Genomic DNA, 24,147 nt, shown 5'->3' on the forward strand with positions numbered 1-24,147 from the left:
ACCAAAAACTTAGTAAAGATCCAAAAAATCCCATATAGTTGCTAAAAGTATGGTGGAATAGGCACTGTTGTATGTTGTAGTGGGGAGTGTTGATTGCTTCAACATCTGTGGAGAAGTATTTCACATTATGTACACAAAACTGCAAATCGCAATTAATGAATTATTCTCTGGCCCACTATCCCACTTCTGGAAAAATTCTATAGTTATGTTATATGTATGCTACATTATATATAAATAAAAGATATACACTGTAGCATTATTTATATTAGAAAAATGTTGCGGGCGGCGCCTGTGGCTCAGCGGGTAGGGCACCGGTCCCATATGCTGGAGGTGGCGGGTTCAAGCCCAGCCCCGGCCAAAAAAAAAAAAAAAAAAGAAAAATGTTGATAATAATTTAAATGCCTATTAATACATCTTGTATGACTAAATAAATTAGACTCTACAAATATGATAGAATGTATACTACATTTAAAAAGAGTAAGACAACTTTTTATGCATAAATATACTGAGTTGGACCTGATATTTTAAAGTGAACAAAGCAAGTATAGATCTTACGTATGAGATGGTAGCGTGTGTCTTAATATGTGTACATGTATATATATACATATAGTACCATTAAAGAACATATATACATCTGGAGAGGAGAACTAGATGATCAAGAAATCGGATGAGAAAAAGTTTATTTTTCAAAATAAACCCCTTTGGACACTTTGAATGTTGAATCCAGTGCATGGATTTCCTTTTTAATAAACATACAGATAGGCTTGAAACATTTCTTCTTTACTGGTGAAATTGTTAATAATGTCAATGCAAGGCAGAGTAGGTACGCCAAGCCTTGGGGGAAGGGAGCAGGATGACGCTTATGTGACCTGATGAAGCACTCGTTGGCATGGAGAGCTCTTCTCATGAAAGAATTGAGTACAATTACTTAGGAGATAAAGATGAAAGAGCCTCTGAGAACACAGAGGTTGAGATCTTAACACTCTTTTTAGATTATTATTAGAAACTTTCTTATTGTTCAATATGGTGGCTAGAATGACTTCCAGTAATCCTGAAGGAGGACTTCAGCATTGTAACCTCAATGTGATTTTGAAGAAGCTTTCTTAAAGTTCACATGAAGGGATGTTCCTTTAAGACCCTCCGAATTGATTAGAAAGCTAATCATGCAGGAGACAGGCCCTGAAAGCAGAGTCTGGCTGTCTTTGGAATTTCGTGGAAAGGACCTTGGGAGTGGAAAACAAGGTAAGTTAATGTGCATCTCAGTTAAAGGTTGCACCTGTTTTTTACAGATGAACAGCTGAGTAAGTTTTTGTGGTTGCTTTGTATGGTTTCTTTGTACTCTTATCATATAGACCATTTGCTGCCAACTGGCTTATTATTATTATCAAGTGTACGTGAAGAACTTAGTTTTGTTAAGAGTATATAAGATTGCAAGAAACAAAGTTAAGGGCTGCATGCCTGAGCGAGCTGCAGTCCTCCGCTTCTCTGTACATTCTGACTGCTGGTCTTATCTCTGCGACTCCGGCCGGAACCACTTCCAGCAACACAGCATTAGAGAAAAGACCTGGTGAGCTGCCTCAGAGCCAAGACCAGCGTTCGTGGCGGCAGAGCTGATTGCAGCGCAGCGGTAACTATGGGGGGCTTCATTGCTGAACTAGCTCCCTAAAGTGCCCATGCAGCTGAATATATGGATATGAACCAGAGTTGACTTGGCAGCACAGTTCTGGAGCACCGGGGAGTAAGATTTTCTTCTCTAGTGGTACCTCTGCAGCCTCTAGGCATCTGCTCCACCTCTCATGGTTAAGGGCATTTTTAGTGTGGGGAGTCTAGCGTAATGTGCCCACAGTTGAGCTTCACAGTATAGAGAGAAACCTTTAGAACATTCTCTCCCCTCTTTGGAAAACTACTACTAAGTCTGCAGTGTTGGCATCGCAGTAGTGAATTGAGGGCAGAGAAAACTGCAAGACCTGCTTTTAGCAGAAATTGTGGCAGTGACAGAAACATAATCAGCAGAAAACAACAATCATCTAGAAGTATGGCTATCACTTTGTCCTGAGTAAGATTTCAAAGGATTATGAGTAATATTTAATTTGATGGATGGGAAAGTAACTTCAGAATACATGTATAAGATACTGAACTTTCTAGTAATATGGGCATAATAATATTCACTGCAGTGTCAATATGAAAAATAAAATACTATAGATATGAACACCATTGTACCCCAAGCTTGTGAAGACCACACCAGTAACCTAGGAAGGGAGAACTGCGTCTGTGACCAGCCTCAGGTATGCCCAAGAGAAGCAACCAGTCCTCATGGAGCTCGGGACTAGAGTAGAGCTGGGCCCCTTGCAACCTGAAATTAGAATTTGGAAATTAATGAATTAATTTAAAACTTTGTCCAAACAAAATGCTCCCTAAATTTATAGAATTGAGAGATTTTTGCTCCTGAAATCACTTAGCATGCCCAACTCCTTACTGCATGTATTACAGTATATTATGATTAAATCAGAGTTTAATTATGCTCTGCAAACATCCTTGTTATACTAACAGCCCCTAATGAGACTATGAGTCGAATATATTAAATTTAAAACCATTAGGTTGAGAAAGGAACAAAAAGATCATTAGTTATTATGCTAATGTGGTGATCTTTTAGACCTGAGCTGGTTACTGGACCAGGCTTCCTTACAAAACAAGGATTAGGCCTTGATTTAATGGCTTCCCCTCCATGCCCCAAGGTTACAGTAGCAAACTGTGCATGGTTAGTAGGCGGAGATAATGGCGTAGAGGGTGAGGGGCATTTTTTTTGGAGTTCACACAGTAGGAAGAATTCCAATTTTTTTTTTCTTTTAAATCTTGGATTTAAAATTATAAAGGTTTTAGCTACTTAAGGAAGGTGAAGATCTCAGCCAAATTACTTGGCAACAGCTTGGTTATATGAAAACTCGGTGTGTTTATTTTGTGGCTTTATTTGCTCTCTCAGGAGAGTATTGAGACTGTAGCCCTATATAGATATTTTAATTCAATCCTAGACTAAAATTTGAATGGTTCATTTTTTTTCAAGCACATTATAGAGAGTAATACAAATGAGATCATTTTGGTTTTATCTGATCCTGTGGCTTGTTGAAGAACATCTTAACCAGCAAATAAACCACATGTGGAAAAAAAAAGAATTTTAAGGATATTTATTCTATCACGTTATGTTTCTTAATCCTTATTGATCTGTTTTGCTCAGTAAAACATTTTACCGTACACAGGAGCAAGCTTGGAAGTCTCCTGCAAATCAAATATTATGTTTCTCTTACTAGCTGCCCTGGGGGTTTTGAGTTACAAAGATTTTTCTTTGGACCACCCTATTATTTGGTGAGAAAATGTACAAGCTTATAAATATATTGCCCTGGGCCTATCATTGCACACTAACATAAAACTTAAAAAAATTAGAAGGCATATCTCTTCTTCTCTATAATCAGTAAATGTTAGGTTCAGTCTTCTTATCACCAAGGCATGAAATAGGTACTTTGTGACTGCATCGTATTTGCTCTCTACAATGGAAGGCTTTATGTTTGATGATGAATAATTGTCCTAGCTATTTAGGTATTACAGGTACTATGGAAATCTAATATTCTGAGGTAGAAAGCTCTGCCCCAAGCAGTCACCCATCGTATTTGTATTTAATAACCATAGGTATAATAATACCTTAATAATAAATGAAAGTGATAACTTGAGAGATCAATGATAAGTTAATTTAAATGAATAAAATCACAATAACTATGAAAATAGAACCAAGCAAAAACAAAATGAAAATAACCTAAATTAAAAATTATTTTGGGTGGCACCTGTGGCTCAAAGGAGTAGGGTGCCGGCCTCATATGCTGGAAGTGGCAGGTTCAAACCCAGCCCCAGCCAAAAACTGCAAAAATGATCATTTTATCATGTAAATAGCTAAAATCTGATGGAACAGAAATTAACTCCCTTACTAAAATAAAACACGAAGAAATTCCAAACATAGACCAGGAAGAATAATATGTCTACAAATTACTTTGATAGTTGTATGTAAACTTGTATAATTTGAACCAATAGAGAAAGAAACATGTTCTAATAACATATTCTCAATGCTTATATAAGATCTAAAGATCTAAAATATCTCAAGTCTACAAGATCATCACATTCATGTAATAACTAATAATCTTTTTGTTCCATTCTTAATATAAAGGTTTTATTTAAAAGAAAACTTATTTCCATTTTTTGGCTAAAAAAAAATTCTGTACAGTACAGAAGTGTTTTAATATACACCAAGAAAGAAAAAAATTTGAGTTTAAAGCAAAATACAGAACAGTTTAAAAATTATCCTATAAATGTGTTAAGATGTATTTAAATTAAATTACATTGACGGTTACCTTTTAGGCTCATCATTAGCCATTAGTAACTACCACTCTTGCCTGGTCAGGAGGTTCTCTGCTCTGGCTTTTTTCCCATTTCATTTTATAATAAATGCTTACTGTGCAAGATAAACTTAGCCTATTTTTAAACGCCATACACCTGCACCCTCATGACTCATTTGCTCCCTAGAATAGATTATTAACATTTCAGAAAGGAAATATATTACATAAGGACAATATGATTTTATATATTTTTTCATGGGAGTAAAATATATTATGAGGACAAAAATTATTAATAAATTATCTAGAAAGAAACCTGTCATTAGTCCCCAAAGACATCCAAACCAGGTTAACCTTTTTATTTTAAATAATGGGATAGGTTTACCAAGGTAACAATATAATTTCTTTAAAACGTCAATTTCCCAGGAATAAATCTAGTACCTGCTAATCCTTTTCTTTCCTATCCTTCTCCCTCTACTTAATGATACTTTTAATTACTTCTCAGACAATGTATGTATGGGGGTGTATAATATAAGAAAGATAAAATATCCTTTAATTATCCCTAACTTGAAGAAAGAGCTTCATACACATATGGTCTTGGGTTAGATCCTGAGGCAACCCAAACAATCAGAAATCCAGAATCTTCTATTTTGGCAGTGCTGTTGTCCTTAAAGAATTTACTGAATTATTGGCAGTCACAGAGAGGAGTTCATGTCAGAAAAATTACTCCTGTTTTGTTTTATTGATTCAAATAGCAGTTATTTTTTTTTTTGGACACAATTTTAGAAATTTTACAATTCTATACTTTGTTAAACTATGATATAATAGCACCCATACACCTAAACACATACATACACTAAATGTGAATTTGCCTGTGGTTTTGTTATGACAAAACTGTCAGCAGTGGAGATTACAGAATTCAGAATGGAGCCAAATTAAAGGAATCAAGGCATGACCTGGACTAAAGTTAGAGGTCAGGTACTGAAAAAGGCTGGAAACCAAGAACTGCATTAGAACTAGATCAAAAGCTAGACAAATAACCAAGGTTATAGAGAATGTAGATGCCAAAGATTAAGACAACTCAGTGCATTGAGGACTAGGAGCTATAAGAATATGGCTCAGCGCCTGTAGCTCAAGTGGCTAAGGCACCAGCCACATACACCAGAGCTGGCAGGTTCAGATCCAGCCCAGGCCTGCCAAACAACGACAACTACAACCAAAAAATAGCCAGGCATTGTGGTGGGTGCCTGTAGTCCCAGTTACTCTGGAGGTTGAGGCAAGAGAATCGCTTAAGCCCAGGAGTTGGAGGTTGTTGTAAGCTGTGATGCCACAGCACTTTACCTGGGGTGACAGCTTGAGGCTCTGTCTCAAAAAAAAAAAAAAAAAAAGAATATGAGAGACCAAGATAAGAAAGAATAAACTAGAACTAGGCCAATAAGGATACCTCTGACATTTCCTCCTAAAATAAAAACCAGGATAGCCCAGGACCTAAAAATCAAAGGTAATTCACACCCAGTTATAACCTAAGCATTTGGGGAAGAGGGAAAGGGAGGGGAGGGAGAGAGAAGCATGGGCAGAGGGAGGGTTATTAGTGGGATTACACCTACAGTGCATCTTACAAGGGTACATATGAAACTTAGTAAATGTAGAATATGCCAGGAAGGCTTTGTTGACCAGTGTGATGAAAATATGTCAAATGGTCTATAAAACCAGTGTATGGTGCCCCATGATCCCATTAATGTACATAGCTATGATTTAATAATAATAATAAAAACAAAGGTAATTCACATACGAAAATTCTAAATCTGATTAGATGTGACATTCAAAGGCAGAGTGAACACCGTTTCTCAGTCCCTGATAATCCGCTCTGCAAATCTTGTAAGGTGATGCCTGGAACTTTCGTGAGACAAGCATTTTAAAGTTTAAGGTAGACAATGGATATGCATTAAACACTACAAATGTTTGAATTCTTCACAAGTTTCTAATGTATTTTTACCTTTGTAGGAATATTTGTTTGAAATACTCTAAGTGACCATTTATACACATTACTTCTGGAGAAACCTAACAAACGGTCCCACTACTGAATTTTTATGAACACTCAGAGGATTTTCAAACCAAATAAGTCTTTCCCACAGGCAATTAAACACCTTTGGAAAAGTCAATGACAGTTCTACAAAGGTTTGAGCTTGAAGTTCAAATCTATTCATTTTTTGTTTAGTTCCAAAAAAAAAAAAATAAGAACTATTCTCCCGAAAGCATATAAAGAGGCTTAAAAGAAAATTGAGGTGAAATATTAGAAGATTTAGGTCTTGAGGATGCTAACTAACTGAAACTGACATACGTTTTCTTATCTGACAAAGAAAGAGAGAAAAGAAAAATGTAATAAGATTTGTGAGAGCAACACAAATGTTAAAAAAATCAATTATTGATCAATTGTCTACCCCAAATTATGGTTTCCATAGGTTATAAAACAATCATTGACAAAACCTCTGAAATAGCATTTCAGTTTTATGGGGAAGAACTCCATACCACATCACTTAGGTTCTTAATAATGCAGATTTTCCCATCACATTCACCTTTACCTGTCTTTCTACATTCATTCAGGAAGCAATAACTTCCAGTGCTGAATACTAAGGAGAGGATAAGTGGTGATGCATTGCTTCTTAGTGTTGAATTCAATCTTCAGTAAGAGCAGGGTGAAGCATGCTCTCAAGAGATTATACTAAGGAACCATCTATAACACATTATCCAAATTTCAAAATAATCCAAAAATAAATTTACTTCCTCTCACATTAAGAACCAAAAACTGAGAGCAGAAGAAATTTCTCACTCTGTCCACAAAGCCGTCCTAAATAAATGTTTGCTATACACCAGAAATTTGCTAGAGGTTGTGCTCATGAAGTTGGTTGCCAGCTTAACAGCTGATATGGGAATTCCAGCAATAAAGGTGTAGATAATATATAAACTCAAAAAGAATATAACCATCACATTGCTCGACAAATACCAGGCACAGGGAAATAATTCCTCATTCAAGTTTGAGACATCTGAAAGAAATGTGAAAAGGGGGACCTTTAAAATAAAAGAAACTCTCTGCAATATATAAGAAATAACTTAGCTATTATCCTGAAAATACATGGAAATTTCTACCTTTAAATAATAGTTATCCAAGAAATAAAAGTTTATATTCTTTCTGGTTTGATTATCTCAGTGCAATATAAGTAATCACATAGTCGGTGAAATAAGAGATAAAGCACAAGATGAAAATTGATCTAGCAAAGAAAAAAACACAGAAAAAAAACCCCGAAAGAAACACAATAAAATATAAAGTAGTTCAAAGATGTATTAGAGCATGTAAAGAGATTTAAGATTGTAGAAATTTCATCAGTAACAAACTAGAAAAAATAAGAGCTACAGTGAAAGAGAAAATTCAGCATATGAATAATCACCACCACCAAGAAAGAAATCAGAAGAAATGAGCAGTAAATTATCTAAGACATATCAGTAGGAAAAAACAACAATACCCCAAAGTAGAAAAAAGCAAAAGCACAGAAAAGGATAGATCAAAAAGAGTTAAATTCTAAGCAACATTAATTTTAAATAGACTTAAGTAAATATAAATTACACAATTTTTTAGATTCTAATGTAATACTTTATAAAATTTCAGAGAGATGAGAGAAATAGATTACATTTAGAGAATCAGAAAGAGGCCTGTCTTATCAAATTCAGAACACCAGAATTATTCAGAATTGGGGGAGAAAAAAGATGTGGTAATTATTTTATACCCACACAATATAACATGACCAAATGGCTCAGAGAATACACTACTCAAGTATAGCTACCTAAAATATTAAACAAAAAATGTTCTTCAGAGTATTGAAAGAAAAATAAAAAGAATGAGCAACTAGAAATATAAGAGGACTATCTTGGGCGGCACCTGTGGCTCAGTGAGTAGGGCGCCGGCCCCATATGCCGAGGGTGGCGGGTTCAAACCCAGCCCCGGCCAAACTGCAACAAAAAAATAGCTGGGCGTTGTGGGGGGCGCCTGTAGTCCCAGCTGCTCGGGAGGCTGAGGCAAGAGAATCGCGTAAGCCCAGGAGTTGGAGGTTGCTGTGAGCCGTGTGACGCCACGGCACTCTACCCGAGGGTAGACAGTGAGACTCTGTCTCTACAAAAAAAAAAAAAAAGAGGACTATCTCAAGTCATTTAAAATATCAAACACCTGCATATGTGGCATATGAGTTAGGGAGATGTTTAAAAAAAAAGAAAAAAAAAACTGCAAAATACAGTGGCTGAGACCAAACTGAAGTTTCTGCATTGTAGAATGTTGAGCAGGAATGAAACAAAACAGAAAAAACAAATCCCCCTGCAGTCTCCCTCTCTCTCACAAGTGTCTAGAGGGAGATGGAAGCAGTTCCTGGTAGGGAGGCAGACAGTCCATTAGGTCTAGTGATGACCCCAAATCCTTCAATCTGCGTGATAATCTCTTAGAGTGCTCATGTATGTGGTGAGAGGTGGCACGGATAAGCATGTCCACAGACTGGGAAAACTGGAGGGTGCCGCATCCTTGGAAATTGCATACAAATACAATTGAGCAACAATTAGTGACATGATCCTTCCTTGCTAGAGGGAGATTAGAAACTAGAGTCTCTAGTTGAGTGAATATGTGGCCAATTAAAACTCAAATTACATTTGTGTGGATGGGGGGAGGCATACTTGAAAAAAAAAAAAGGCTGTGGAGAGCAGATACTGGCTTTCAATTTGCTAACTACTGTCTTAGCCACATATGATTACAAAATTAAAAGCAAAAGTGAACCTGAAGTATAAAAGAGAAGCATGAAGTTCCAAATCTGTAACCAAATAAAAATAATTAACATTTATAACACTAAATTACATTTCAGTATCAAGAAGTGATAATGGAAAAGAAAAATATGCTGAATTCTTTATTTTATATAAGTTCCGAAAATTGTCTTTTTTTTTAAAGGTGATTTTTATTTTCCACCAACCTTATTTCTATCTTGTTTAAGAGCTTGTGGAAGAACAGTTTAAGACCACTCAGGGGTTGTTCCCACCCACCCAGTGGCCTGAGCCTTGGGAGCGGCAGACCAGTCTCTGTCGCAGGCTGGGAGCTCCAGTCTTCAGTGGGGACCTGCTGAATAGGCACAGGGGGCACCTGCAGGCTTCAGACCAGTCTGTGGCTTCTGGTTGTGCAGCAGTAAACTCAGGAGCTGGAGCAGTCCATTCCCCTGAAATTCCTCCAGGATCACAACTTTCTCAGTGGCCACCTGCTCTTTCCTTACAATCTCCTCAGGATCTCTGTAGAAATAGAGATCAGGTACAACCTCCCATGGGTGTTCCTGGGAGATGGTGCCATGCATGCAGAGAACTTCCCGGGCCAGCATCCACCACATTCACTGAGTGAGCTCCCTTGTGGCATGGAATGGTGATGTCCACATAATGCAGAGGAGAATCTGTGTGACACAGAGCAGTGGTAGGCAGGTTAACATAACACACCTCTGTGAGAGGCTGGTGGTCAGCCCTGGGATGTAACTACTAGAAGATGAGGCTCCTGGAAGGCTGATCTGGGTAGTGAAGGTTCCAGGAGTGAGACGGCCAGCAATAGGAGCGGGTCCAGTGGCAGCAGCAAACTTCAGCACAGCTCACTAGCCAGTATTCCTGGAGGATAGGACACTGACGTCAGCAGTGTTTTTTATAGCAACAATGGCCGAAGCTGCTTTTCCCAAGTCCTTTTCAGATTTCTGCTGTAGATGCCCTCACTTTTCCTTTTGTAGATGTACTGTTCCATTTGGAAATAAAGGTTGGTGTCACCTAAGTGGGTACCTAGAGCAAGGAATTTGAGGACATCCTCCTCCTTCATTTGCAGAACATCAAGGGCTCTGGACGTTGTGAAAAGTTTCCCTTTAAGTTACCGTGGGAATCCAGAACAACGCTGTAAAAAAAAAAAAAAGAAAGAAAGATAGAAATAAGATTATTTGAAAAAGTTCAGAGTTTGGACCAACAACAACCAAAAAACCCTTCAGAACTCACACCTAACATAAGGAAACAGAAAGATTTATCAGGCAAAATCAGATCAAAGCAACTAGTGATATAATCTTTAACAAAATTAAACTGAATGTCACAAAGCAGTAGAAAGATACTCATATGTATTGATCAGCAATTTACTTCCCAGCAAAGATTAAACAGTCATGAATTTCTATGCTGAAAGTAGAAGGTAAATACTGATGGAAAATTGTTTTTGTTATAAGAATTTAGAGGGCGGCGCCTGTGGCTCAAGGAGTAGGGCACCAGTCCCATATGCCAGAGGTGGTGGGTTCAAACCTAGCCCTGGCCAAAAACCAAAAAAAAAAAAAAAAAGAATTTAGAACAACTCCCACTTTTTTACAAAAGAAAGATTGACCAAGAGCTTATAAAGGTTTGAATAGTACAATTATTAAGGTTTTTATTAGACAAAGTAAACTTTATTATACAGAGAACATTCACAAAGATATTATTATGGAGCAGCTCATGAAGCTAATCTCAATAAATGCCAAGAAACAATATGTTATACAGCTCATATTCTCTTGCTGCAAATGAAAATTGGTAATCAACAAAAAATTTTTTTAGAAAACCACTTGGAAACATAAAAATGTCTAGGGCTTAATAACTGCGAAGAATGGAAAAAGAAAAACCACAAACACAAAGTATATTTTAAAATTAAATTCTCTGATTGTTAAATAAAAATGGAAGTAAATGAACTCATAATTAAACTCCAAATGGCTAGAGGAAAACATCTTAAGAAAACAAGATGAGTAAAATCATTCACTCTTTATTCAATCATTTGTTCAATGAATATTTTCACAAAGGCCTATTATGTTCTGGGCACTGTTCTAGGCACTGAGGATACAGGGAACATACATTTTAGTGAGCAATAAATGAGCAAACACACAAATAAGTAATTATATGATAATCTTATAGAGAGATCAATGCTGTAAAGAAAAATAGAATAGGGTAAGGTATTAGAGACTGAAAAAGGTGGGAAAAAGCTGCCATTTTAGACAAAATCTAAAGGTTATGAGAAGGTTATTAAAGGTTCATCTGAAGAAATGACATTTGAAATATATTTGAAAGAAAGAAGTGAGCAAGACAAGCAAATGTCTGGTGAAAGAATTTTATGAAAAATGCAGAATTGGTAAATCAGTATACTGAGAGCTGATTCTTGGAAAAGTTGTATACTCACCTCTGAAAAATATTACCAAGAAATAAAAAAAGAAAGCATGCCCACACAAATACAACTGTAAGAGACTATAACTGCAAACATAAAAGAAATTTCTAAAAAATAAGTGAATAAATGGTATCTCATAGAGCATGGACTTTTGCTCTGGTAATATTAAGAGGTGTGAATGAATCTCCAAAATGATAAATGCTGACATATTAGCTCAGCTTTCCTTTAAATCACACCTGTAAAAAAGCTACGTGATTCCTAGCACATCCTCACCCAGCCATTTTACTGCCTTTTCAAGCTGTGCTAACGTTTTTTCTTCTTTAATGGCCATTTTCCTCAAAGAAACACACATTTCATCACTTATAGAGTTGCTATTGACAAGCAGAGAACAACAAAGCCACAATGAGATTAAAGTGCTGGACTCAGACCCAGGCTTGCTTAGTCCAAATTCTTATCTCAGCAAAATTTCAAGTTCCTTATGTCATGGCTATTAGAGGCCAGTTATAAGGAGCTGAAACCAAAATATATTGAATCTACTAAATAATTAACATGACTATGAATAAAAAAATGAATGATATATAATTTTCTAAGAAAATCAGTATTTTAAAAATTAAATCAAGAATATACAACTTAGGAAATAGGGATTTAACTTAGACTTTCCTGTGGTCTGGAAATTTGTGGCATTCTCCACTTTAAAGAGAATGCCAAGGAATTGCCAAATATCCACTCTGGGGCTTATTAAAAGAAATTAGAATGAGAACTGATATATCCCTTCACCCCCATTGACCCATCTCCAGCTTATTTAAAAAGAAAACATAGTTAAAGAAAGTTAATGTACTACAGAATTTATGTAAGATGTGAGTTTGGGGTTGACTAGTAAGAATATTTGCAAATTTTTCCCTCTATTTTCCATTAGGGGAAGTCTGCAAGAGGATCCATCCTAGAGATCAGGTGTGCCTAAAAGCAGAGGAGACTGGCATTTCTTCTCTTTGCACTGGTCCTGCCTAGTGCAGAGCAGAGTATGGCAAGACAGCTCTGGGGAGAACCCAGCACATACCACAAGTGCCCTGTAGCAGACTTGAGTAACTGGCAAGAACCAGACAGGGAGGGAGCAGCAGAGGAGCACCTTACCTTGGATTGTTTCAAGCAGGTGTTGTAGCCGTGAAGGTGTGCTTCAAAGGGTAGGCTGAGGATCCCACTGTTACAGACTTTAGGTGCACAGCCAGGGAGACAAAGAAGTGCTGCAGTGCTCCCAAGAATTAACACCTGCCTACAGCTTGTGAGACTTTGGCCACTCTCCTCTAGACTCCTAGCATCCCATTCCATCCCTGTGGGGGTCAAGAACAGCAGATAAGGCATTCCCAGCCAGGGGCCCAGCACGGCACTAGTGGGCTGGCTCGCCTTCACCTACTTGTGGCACCTGGGTAACCACAGCGCCTCAAATGTGCCACTGGATCCTCTGTCAGCAAGGTTTTCAACCCACTCTACCCCCAGAGCCGGAGGAAAGAACCAGCAAGGAAGGCGCATCCCACGGGCCATGCAGTTCCAGAAGGAGGGAGCAGCAGCGGAACTGCTGGTGGCAAGAAAAGAACAGGGTATCTGCTCATTGGAGGCAACTGGGTCACAGCCCTGTGGGGTTATCAGTGACTGGGTGTGACAGAGGTCCAAGATGGGGAAGGAGGCATCAACCCTAACAGACTAATCTATTTGCTGGGTGGGTCCTCCTGACTTCACAGAGCACCAGAGCAAGTCATATTTGAGTTGTCAGCAGACCCCTGTGATCTAGTTGCCAGAGACCTTTTAAACTCTCCCACCTGAGATAGGTGCTGACGGAGACAATTGATTTGGAAATTTTGAACTGAGCTAGTCACCCAAGGACTATCTAAGTGGTGCCCCAGGTGTGTGGTTGTAGGAAGCTTTGGTTTTCCTTTTCCAATTGTTACCTGTGGGGGGCGGGGTGACTTAATTGCTGGTATTTCTCCACAGATGAGACTTCAACCCAGAGTAACTGTTTCACTAGGGTCGCACAGACACCAGCTGAAAACAAGGCAGAGCCACTTAGCCCCACAACACCAAATAGGTCCCCAGTATCTCAGGTCATAGCACTGTACGGGTCCTTGACAAAGCTCCAGGTCAAAACTCAAATGGTGTAAAATAATCATGGGGTGGAATCAGCAGAAAAACTCTGTTAACATGAATAACCAGAATAGATCAAACTCCCCAAGGAAAGATATGGCAGGTGTAACTGAAGATCCCATTCATAAACAGCTGGCCGAGATGTCAGAAATCGAATTCAGAAATTGGATTGCAAACAAGATTAATAGAATAGAGGAAAATTTGGAATTAGAAATTCGAGGAGCAAAAAAAAAAAAAAAAAGAAATTCGAGGAGCAAGTCAAAAGTCAGAATTAGAAATTCAAGGAGAAATTCAAAAGTTGTCTCAAGAATTGAATGAATTTAAAGACAAAACCACCAAAGATTTTGACGCACTGAAGCAAGAATTTGCAGCCCTCAAAGATCTGAAAAATACAATAGAATCCCTCAGTAACAGAGTGCACCAAGCAGAAGAAAGTATTTCTGACATTGAAGACAAAGTTTTGGAACACTCCCAAACTCTCAAAGAGAAAGAGAAATGGAGAGCAAAACAGATCATTCTCTCAGAGAGCTCTGGGATAATTCAGAGAAGGCTAAGATTCGCCTCATTGGAATCCCTGAAAGTGATGAAGTGGCTTCGCAAGGCACAGAGGCCCTTCTCCATGAAATTATGAAAGAGAATTTTCCAGACATGCCAAAGGATTCTGAAATTCAGATAGCTGACAGTTCCAGAACCCCAGCATGACTCAACCTGAATAAGACATACTCCAGGCATATCATAATTAACTTCACCAAAGTTAATATGAAGGAGAAAATTCTGAAAGCAGCCAGACATAAGAAATCCATTACCTACAAAGGGAACAATATTAGAATGACAACAGATCTCACTGCTGAAACTTTTCAAACCAGAAGAGGGTGGTCATTGACTTTTAATCTCCTAAAGCAAAATAACTTTCAACCCCAGATCCTGTATCCAGCTAAACTGAGTTTCATTTATGATGGAGAAATTAAATACTTTAATGACATTTACATGTTGAAGAAATTTGCCATAACCAAACCAGCTCTTCAGGATATTCTCAGACCTATCCTCCATAATGACCAGCCCAATCCCATACCACAAAAGTAAACTCACTCAGAAACTTTCGATCAAATTCCAACTTCCACAGTGGTAAAAGGATTAAAAATGTCCACTGGACTTTCGAAAAACTTGATACCCAAAATTTTACAACACTTATCAATATTCTCCATTAATGTGTATGGCTTAAACTGTCCCCTAAAGAGGTACAGGTTAGCTGACTGGATACAAAAACTCGGGCCAGATATTTGCTGCATACAAGAGTCACATCTAACCTCAAAAAATAAATATAGACTCAGGGTGAAAGGATGGTCGCCCATATTTCAGGCAAATGGTAATCAGAAAAAAGCAGGTGTTGCAATTCTATTTGCACATACAATAGGCTTTAAACCAACAAAAGTAAGGAAGGATAAGAATGGTCACTTCATATTTGTTAAGGATAATACTCAATATGATGAAATTTCAATTATTAATATTTATGCATCCAAACAGAATGCACCTCAATTTATAAGACAAACTCTAACAGACATGAGCAACTTGATTTCCTCCAGATCCATAATAGCTGGAGATTTCAACACTCCTTTGGCAGTGTTGGATTGATCTCCAACAAGAAGCTGAGCAAAGAAATCTTAGATTTAAACCTAACCATCCAACATTTGGATTTAACAGACATCTACAGAACATTTCATCCCAACAAAACTGAATACACATACTTCTCATCAGCCCAGGGAACATACTCCAAAATTGATCACGTCTTAGGTCACCAGTCTAACCTCAGTAAATTTAAAGGAATAAAAATTATTCCTTGCATCTTCTTGAGCCACCATGGAATAAAAGTTCAACTCAGTAACAATAGGAACCTGCACATTCATACAAAAACATGGAAGTTAACCTTATGCTGAAGGATAGTTGGGTCATAGATGACATTAAGAATGAAATTACCAGGCGGCGCCTGTGGCTTAGTCGGTGAGGCGCTGGCCCCACATACCGAGGGTGGCGGGTTCAAACCCGGCCCCGGCTGAACTGCAACTAAAAAATAGCCAGGCGTTGTGGCGGGCGCCTGTAGTCCCAGCTACTCGGGAGGCTGAGACAAGAGAATTGCTTAAGCCCAGGAGTTGGAGCCCAGTTGCTGTGAGCTGTGTGATGCCACGGCACTCTACCAAGGGCCATAAAGTGAAACTCTGTCTCTAAAAAAAAAAAGAATGAAATTACCAAATTTTGGAACAAAACGACAATGAAGACATGAATTATCAGAATCTCTGGGATACCGCAAAGGCAGTCCTAAGAGAGAAATTTATAGCACTGCAAGCCGTCCTCAACAGAACAGAAAGAGAGGAAGTTAACAACTTAATGGGACATCTCAAGCAACTGGAAAAGGAAGAACATTCCAACCCCAAATCCAGTAGATGAAAAGAAATAACCAAACTTAGAGCAGGATTAAATTGAAAACAAAAGAATTATACAACAGATCAATAAATCAAAAAGCTGGTTTTTTGAAAAGGTCAATAAAAATAGATAAATCTTTGGCTAACCTAACCAGAAAAAAAAGAGTAAACTCTCTGATCTCATCAATCAGAAACGACAAAGACGAAATAACAACAGATGAATCCTTACTGAATATTACAAGAAACTTTACTCTCAGAAATATGAAAATCTGAAGGAAATTGACCAATACTTGGAAGCACATCAACTCCCAAGACTTAGCCAGAATCAAGTGGAAATGTTGAACAGGCCAATATCAAATTCTGAAATAGCATCAACCATACAAAATCTCCCTAAAAAGAAAAGCCAGGGACAATATGGCTTCACGTCAGAATTCTACCAAACCTTTAAAGAGGAACTAGTATCTATATTACTGAACCTGTTCCAAAATGTAGAAAAAGAAGGAAGACTACCCAACACATTCTATGAAGCAAGCATCATCCTGATCCCCAAACCAAGAAAGGACCCAACAAGAAAAGAAAATTATAGACCTGTATCACTAATGAATATAGATGCCAAAATATGCAACAGACCCTAACAAACAGAATCCAGCAACACATCAAACAAATTATACATCATGACCAAGTCGGTTTTATCCCAGGGTCTCAAGGCTGGTTCAATACACGTAAATCTATAAGTATAATTCAGCACATAAACAAATTAAAAAACAAAGACCATATGATTCTCTCTTAGAGACAGAGTCTCATTTTGTCACACTTGGTAGAGTGCTGTAGTGTCACAGCTCACAGCAATTCCAATTCCTGGGCTTAGGAGATTCTCTTGTCTCAGCCTCTCAAGTAGCTGGGATTACAGGCGCCTGCCACAATGCCCTGCTATTTTTTTTGTTGTTGTTGCAGTTTGGCTGGGCGGGGTTTGAAGCCGCCACCCTCAGTATATGGGGCTGGCATCCTACCCACTGAGCCACAGGCACCACCCCGACCATATGATTCTCTCAATTGATGCAGAAAAAGCTTTTGATAATATCCAGCATCCCTTCATGGTCAGAACACTTAAGAAAATTGGTATAGAAGGGACATTTCTCAAACTGATAGAGGCCATCTACAGCAAACCCACAGCCAATATCATATTGAATGGAGTTAAATTGAAATCGTTTCCACTCAGATCAGTTACCAGACAAGGCTGCCCATTGTCTCCACTGCTCTTTAACATTGTAATGGAAATTTTAGCCACCACAATTAGGGAAGAAGAGGCGATCAACGGTATCCATATAGGGTCAGAAGAGATCAAACTTTCGCTCTTCGCAGATGATATGATTGTATATCTGGAAAACACCAAGGATTCTACTACAAAATTCTTAGAAGTGATCAAGGAATACAGCAGCATCTCAGGTTACAAAATCAACATTCATAAATTGGTAGTCTTTATATATACCAACAATAGCCAAGTTGAAAAAACAGTTAGGGACTCTATCCCATTCACAGTAGTGCCAAAGAACATGAAATATTTGGGAGTTTATCTAACAAAGGATGTGAAAGATCTCTATAAAGAGAAATATGAAACTCTAAGAAAAGAAATAGCTGAAAATGTTAACAAATGGAAAAACATACCATGCTCATGGCTGGGAAGAATCAACATTGTTAAAATGTCCCTACTACCCAAAGCAATATATAATTTTAATGCAATCCCTATCAAAGTTCCACTGTCATACTTTAAAGATCTTGAAAAAACAATACTTAGTTTTATATGGAATGAGAAAAAAACCTCGAATAGCCAAGACATTACTCAGAAATAAAAACAAAGCAGGAGGAATCACGCTACCAGACCTCTGACTTTACTACAAATCGATAGTGATCAAAACAGCATGGTACTGGCACAAAAACACAGAAGTAGATGTCTGGAACAGAATAGAGAACCAAGAGATGAATCCAGCTTCCAGCTACTTACCATTATTTAATCTTTGACAAGCCAATTAAAAACATTCAGTGGGGAAAAGATTCCCTATTTAACAAATGGTGCTGGGTGAACTGGCTGACAACCTGTAGAAGACTGAAAGTGGACCCACACCTTTCACCATTAACTAATATAGACTCTCACTGGATTAAAGATTTAAACTTAAGACATGCAACTTTAAAAATACTAGAAGAGAGTGCAGGGAAAACCCTTGAAGAAATCGGTCTGGGTGAGTATTTTATGAGGAGGACCCCCCGGGCAATTGAAGCAGCTTCAAAAATACACTACTGGGACCTTATCCAACTGAAAAGCTTCTGCACAGCCAAGAACACAGTAAGTAAAGCAAGCAAATAGCCCTCCGAATGGGAGAAGATATTTGCAGGTTATGTCTTTGACAAATGTTTAATAACCAGAATCCACAGAGAAGTCAAATGTATAAGCAAGAAAAGAACAAGTGATCCCATCGCAGGCTGGGCAAGGGACTTGAAGAGAAACTTTTCTGAAGAAGGCAGGTGCACGGCCTTCAGACATATGAAAAAATGCTCATCATCCTTAATCATCAGAGAAATGCAAATCAAAACTACTTTGAGATATCATCTAACTCCAGTAAGATTAGCCCATATCACAAAATTCCAAGACCAGCGATGTTGATGTGGATGTGGAGAAAAGGGAACACTTTTATACTGCTGGTGGGAATGCAAATCAATACATTCCTTTTGGAAAGATGTTTGGAGAACACTTAGAGATCTAAAAATAGATCTGCCATTCAAGCCTATAATTCCTCTACTAGGTATATACCCAGAAGACCAAAAATCACAATGTAACAAAGATATTTATACCAAAATGTTTACTGCAACCCAATTCATAATTGCTAAGTAATGGAAAAAGCCCAAATGCCCATTGATCCACAAATGGATTAATAAATTGTGATATATGTACACCATGGAATATTATGCAGCCTTAAAGAAAGATGGAGACTTTAACTCTTTCATGTTTACATGGATGGAGCTGGAACATATTCTTCTTAGTAAAATATTTCTTCAAGAATGGAAGAAAATGTATCCAATGTACTCAGCCCTACTATGAAACTAATTTTTGGCTTTCATATGAAAGCTACAACCCAGTTATAACCTAAGAATATGGGGAAGGGGGAGAGGGAGAGCAGGGAGGGAGAGGATGGGAAGAGGGAAGGTGATTGGTGGGATTACACCTGTGGTGCATCTTACAAGGGTACATGTGAAACTTAGTAAATGTAGAATATAAATGTCTTAACACAATAACTAAGAAAATGCCAGGAAGATTATGTTAACCAGTGTGATGAAAATGTGTCAAACGGTCTATAAAACCAGTGTATCATGCCCCATGATTGCATTAATGTACACACCTATGATTTAATAAAAAAAAAAATGGTGCTTGCTTCAGCAGCACATATACTAAAATTGGAACGATACAGAGATTAGCATGGCCCCTGCGCAAGGGTGACACGCAAATTCGTGAAGCGTTCCATATTTTTTTTCCTTTACCTTTTCTATAAGTTGTACCAAAACATCCACTTAAGTTCTTTTATTTATACCATTCCTTCAAATAAAGAAATTTGGTACCAAAAAAAAAAAAAAAATGAACAGCAGATGAAGGGAGAGGAAGAGGGACAACTCAGGGTGAGGAGCAGTAAAATAACAGACTATGCCAGGGCCCTCACTGCCAGTCTCCAGTCATGGGTCATGCCAGGAGTTGGGCTGCAGGGAGCGTTAGAGGGGGAAATACTTTGAATGTGATGTAGAACTCGGACAAGGAGCACACTGAATGCCTGAGGCTAGTAGTAGTAATTACCAACAACACACATGTTCTTGTGTCTAAAAGTGACAAGAAAGCCATGGGGTTTGAAAGAGGGTCCTCAAAGAGGAGGAATAGAGATCAGAAGCTAGTCAAAGGCCTGGTCCAAACCACTGTTGTCACCTTCCTTGATTTTTGCAATCAACTTTTTAACAGTCTCACTTTTGCCACTGTGCTCCTTCAGCCTGTTTTCAATAGAGAATCTTAAGTAGCCTCCTAAAAATTACATTAATAAGCATTTACTAAAATAATGGTGGAGAGAGGGAATAAAGAAATTTAATTCTCAAGTTAATGACTAAGTAAAAGGAGCATTTGATATAACCTACTCTTTACTTCTCAGCAGTGTTATTAACAGATTGGGAGACATGGTAGCCTACCTACACAGACAGCCCCACTCTGAACCATGCCTCCCAGGATGTATGTCTCTCTCTAGTTCTGTCCCACACTGCACTCAATGCTGGTAGCCATTGAGTGTAAAGTAAAAGCAGTCAGCGTGTTTGCATGTGTGTTTTTTTCACAACTGTTATACCCAGCTTTTGTAACAGTGCCTTGTACAAAGTAAGATAGGACTAGTAGGGTAAATGAAATAAACATGATATAATCTCATGACATGCTTTTCATGTCTAAAGGTGTAATTAAAAGAGTTGATATACATGGGATGTAATGTTCAAATATGAACATACAGTGGACCATAAAAATCCCTTATAGATTAATAGTCAAAGTGTTGCTGTATATGAACTGAACATTTTAATCAATGGGCTATGGTGGAAATGACCTGTGTGACTTCTTGTAGTTTTAATCTTTATCCTTTAAAACAGTCTTAGAATCTCATTCTGGTGGAAACCAGCCAACCTCAGTAAAATACCTGACAATTATGAGACCACCATGCTGTGAGGAAGCCCAAGCCGTCAATATAGACACACTACATGAATAAAGAGATAGACAGCAAACCAGCCCCAAGCTTTTTCAGCCTTCTCCTTTGAGGTTCCAGATATATGAGTGAAGAGGTCATTTTGCATGGCCAATCCATTCAAATCCTCACGTGATTGCAGCCCAAACATCTTCTAACTGCAATCTCATGAGTATTTCCAAGGAGTAAGAGCTTAAATGAGCTCAAATAACCAGAAAATTTGGAGAGACAACAATCAACTGTTACCCTAAGCCACTAGGTTTTTGGGTGGTTTGTTTCATGGCAATAGATAACCAGAACAATATAATTATGAAAAAGAGAAAAAGAGAATGATTAATCAAAAGAGTAAAAACCTAAGGAACAACTACCAAATACTGACTTTTAAATATCATTACCCATCAAAAAAGAACAGAAATTTTTGAAGTAATGATTGATCCCAGGACTAGGGAAGAATTTAGAACATTCTTGTCTAAAAAAGAATTTTTGATAAGAAATTATCAAAAACTACTAGGATTGTATCAAAAGGATTTAAGATCCAACTTCACAGGGGTACTACTGCTCATAAATGGAATAAATGAAGTGCAATATGAATGTTGATTTTAACAGTTTGAAACGTATCAAGATATATTTGGAAGATATCAGAAGATAGTGGCCTGGGGAAAGACTTCATGAAGAAGATTGCCATGGCAATTGCAACAACAACAAAAATTAACAAATGGGACTTAATTAAACTCAAAAGCTTCTGTACAGCTAAGGAGATAACACCCAAAACAAACAGACAATGTACCCAATGGGAAAGGATATTCACATATTTTGAATCAGACAAAAGCTTGATAACTAGGATGTATAGAGAACTCAAGTTAATCCACATGAAAAAAGCCAACAATCCCATATATCAATGGGCAAGAGACATGAATAGAATCTTCTCTAAAGAAGACAGACAAATGGCTAACAAACATATGAAAAAATGCTTATCATCCCTAATTATTAGAAAAATGCAAATCAAAACCACCCTGAGATATCACCTAACCCCAGTGAGAATGGCCCACATCACAAAATCTCAAAACTACAGATGCTGGCGTGGATGTGGAGAGAAAGGAACACTTTTTCACTGCTGGTGAGACTGCAAACTAATATAATCTTTTTGGAAGGAAGTATGGAGAAACCTCAAAGAACTCAAGCTAGACCTCCCATTTGATCCTGCAATCCCATTACTGGGCATCTACCTAGAAGGAAAAAAATCCTTTTATCAAAAGGACACTTATACTAGACTGTTTATTGTAGCTCAATTTACAATCGCCAAAATGTGGAAACAGCCTAAATGCCCACCAACCCAGGAATGGATTAACAAGCTGTGTATATGTACACCATGGAATACTATTCAGCCATTAAAAAAAATGGAGACTTTATAGCCTTTATATTAACTTGGATGGAAGTGGAACACATTATTCTTAGTAAAGCATCACAAGAATGGAGAAGCATGAATCCTATGTACTCAATTTTGATATGATGATAATTAATGACAGTTAAAGACATGGTGGGGGTAGTGGAAGGGAAGAGCAGAGAGAGAAGGAGGGACAGGTTGTGGGAAAGGAAGAGCAGAAAGAGGGAAGCAGGGAGGGGGTGGGGTCTCAGTGTGTGACACACCTTTTGGGGGCAAGGCACAATTGTAAGAGGGACTTTACCTAACAAATGCAATCAGTGTAACCTGGTTTCTTGTACCCTCAATGAATCCCCAATGACTAATAAAAAAAAAGAAATGTATCAAATATGTTGATGTCTTCAGCACTTTAAAAAACAAAAGGGAAATAATCAATTTTCATCATGGAAGGATTCTAAAGAAACAAAGCATTGTTCTGAAAAACAATAAATAAAGGGAAAAATTAGAATTACAAGAATAAAACATCCATGGAAGTTTGCATAATGAAACTTAAGCTCAGACTCTCCAGAATTTAGTGTAACCTCTAGCATGCAGTGGCAAATTAAATAAGAAATGTTTTTAAAATAAAGACAAAAGATGTGGAAGTAAGCCAAGCACCCATCAACCCATGAATGGATTAACAAATGTTAACATATACCACAATATATGTGCACCATGGAGTACTATTCAGCCATAAGAAAAGATGGAGATTTTCCATCCTTTGTGTTTACCTGGACGGAGTTGAAACACATTCTTCTTAGTAAAGTATCTAAAAAGTGAGGGGGAAAAACTATCTAAAGTTCTCAGTACTGATATGAAACCAATATGTAAACAACTACATGCCCACGCGAAGGAAAAAGCACAAGTATAGTCTAGCAAGGGGGAGTGGGAAGGAGGGAGGGCAACTGGTGGGATCTCACCTAATGTGCATAACATGAAGGTGTTCAGCACGTCCCCTGGTGAAGGGCTCAACTGCAACGTGAACTTTACCTCAGAACTGAAAACAATGCAACCTAAACATCTGTACCCTCATATTAATGTGAAATTTTTTAAAAAGAAAAAAATGAATAAATAAAATAAAGTCAAAACAGAATGACATAAGAAAGATGGTGGAATATAAAGCAGTTTGCCTTCTTTCCCCTCCTGGACACACAGCTTCAACAACTTTACGTGGACCAATTCCCTTTATGACGAATCCAGAAACCATTTCAGAGGCTCCTGAACCCCAGGCAAGAGGGAAATGAATCTCATTGAAAATAGTAGACAAAATTCAAGGTTACCTCTCATCGTGATCTCTCTCCCAGTGCCGCAAGATCAGGAGGAAAACCCCAGTTCCCAATATTTTCTTTGGGGAAGTATACAAGAACTGGCCACACATCCAAAGTTAGCCTTTTCTGAAAGTTGTCCTGGGGGACTTACTTCTGCCTGGTTTGATCTTAATGCTGACAGGTGATTCAGGAAAATCCTGGGACGATATAGAAAAACCACCATCCAAACTGACGAGTCAAGCCACCAAAGACTGACTCACACAAACCCAGCTTGGTGAGTTAGATGATCTTATCAGAGGCTACTTCTGAGGACACTTGCTCCTGGGCAGGACAAGAACTTTCTTGCTAGTAAAATCCTCATGGGCCTATCCAGGGTGTTGCCTTAAACCCCTGTCCATTGAGTAATGCAGAATCTTTACATTGTATCATCATATGTCCCTATTGAAACAAATCAAGCATATGTAACACAATCATTAGGAACCTTCATATAACCCATGTTATGTTATGTTAGGGCATTACAGTGGCCTACTAGGTGGGGATTTTACTATTATAATTAGCTA

The 24,147-nt window shown here is 37.9% G+C and overlaps 1 non-coding gene and 1 pseudogene across 1 annotated transcript; one reads left to right on the forward strand and one right to left on the reverse strand.

The window, feature by feature from the left end:
- Positions 1-9,418: 9,418 nt before the first annotated feature.
- Positions 9,419-11,926, reverse strand: LOC128590369 (40S ribosomal protein SA-like; annotated as a pseudogene).
- Positions 11,927-19,565: 7,639 nt separating this feature from the next.
- LOC128592300 (U6 spliceosomal RNA) lies at positions 19,566-19,669 on the forward strand. The gene has a single exon (XR_008381835.1). It is a non-coding gene; the product is annotated as a U6 spliceosomal RNA (small nuclear RNA).
- The last annotated feature ends 4,478 nt before the right edge of the window (positions 19,670-24,147 follow it).

Source organism: Nycticebus coucang, chromosome 1 (genome assembly GCF_027406575.1).
Source record: "Nycticebus coucang isolate mNycCou1 chromosome 1, mNycCou1.pri, whole genome shotgun sequence".
Classification (NCBI taxonomy): domain Eukaryota; kingdom Metazoa; phylum Chordata; class Mammalia; order Primates; family Lorisidae; genus Nycticebus; species Nycticebus coucang.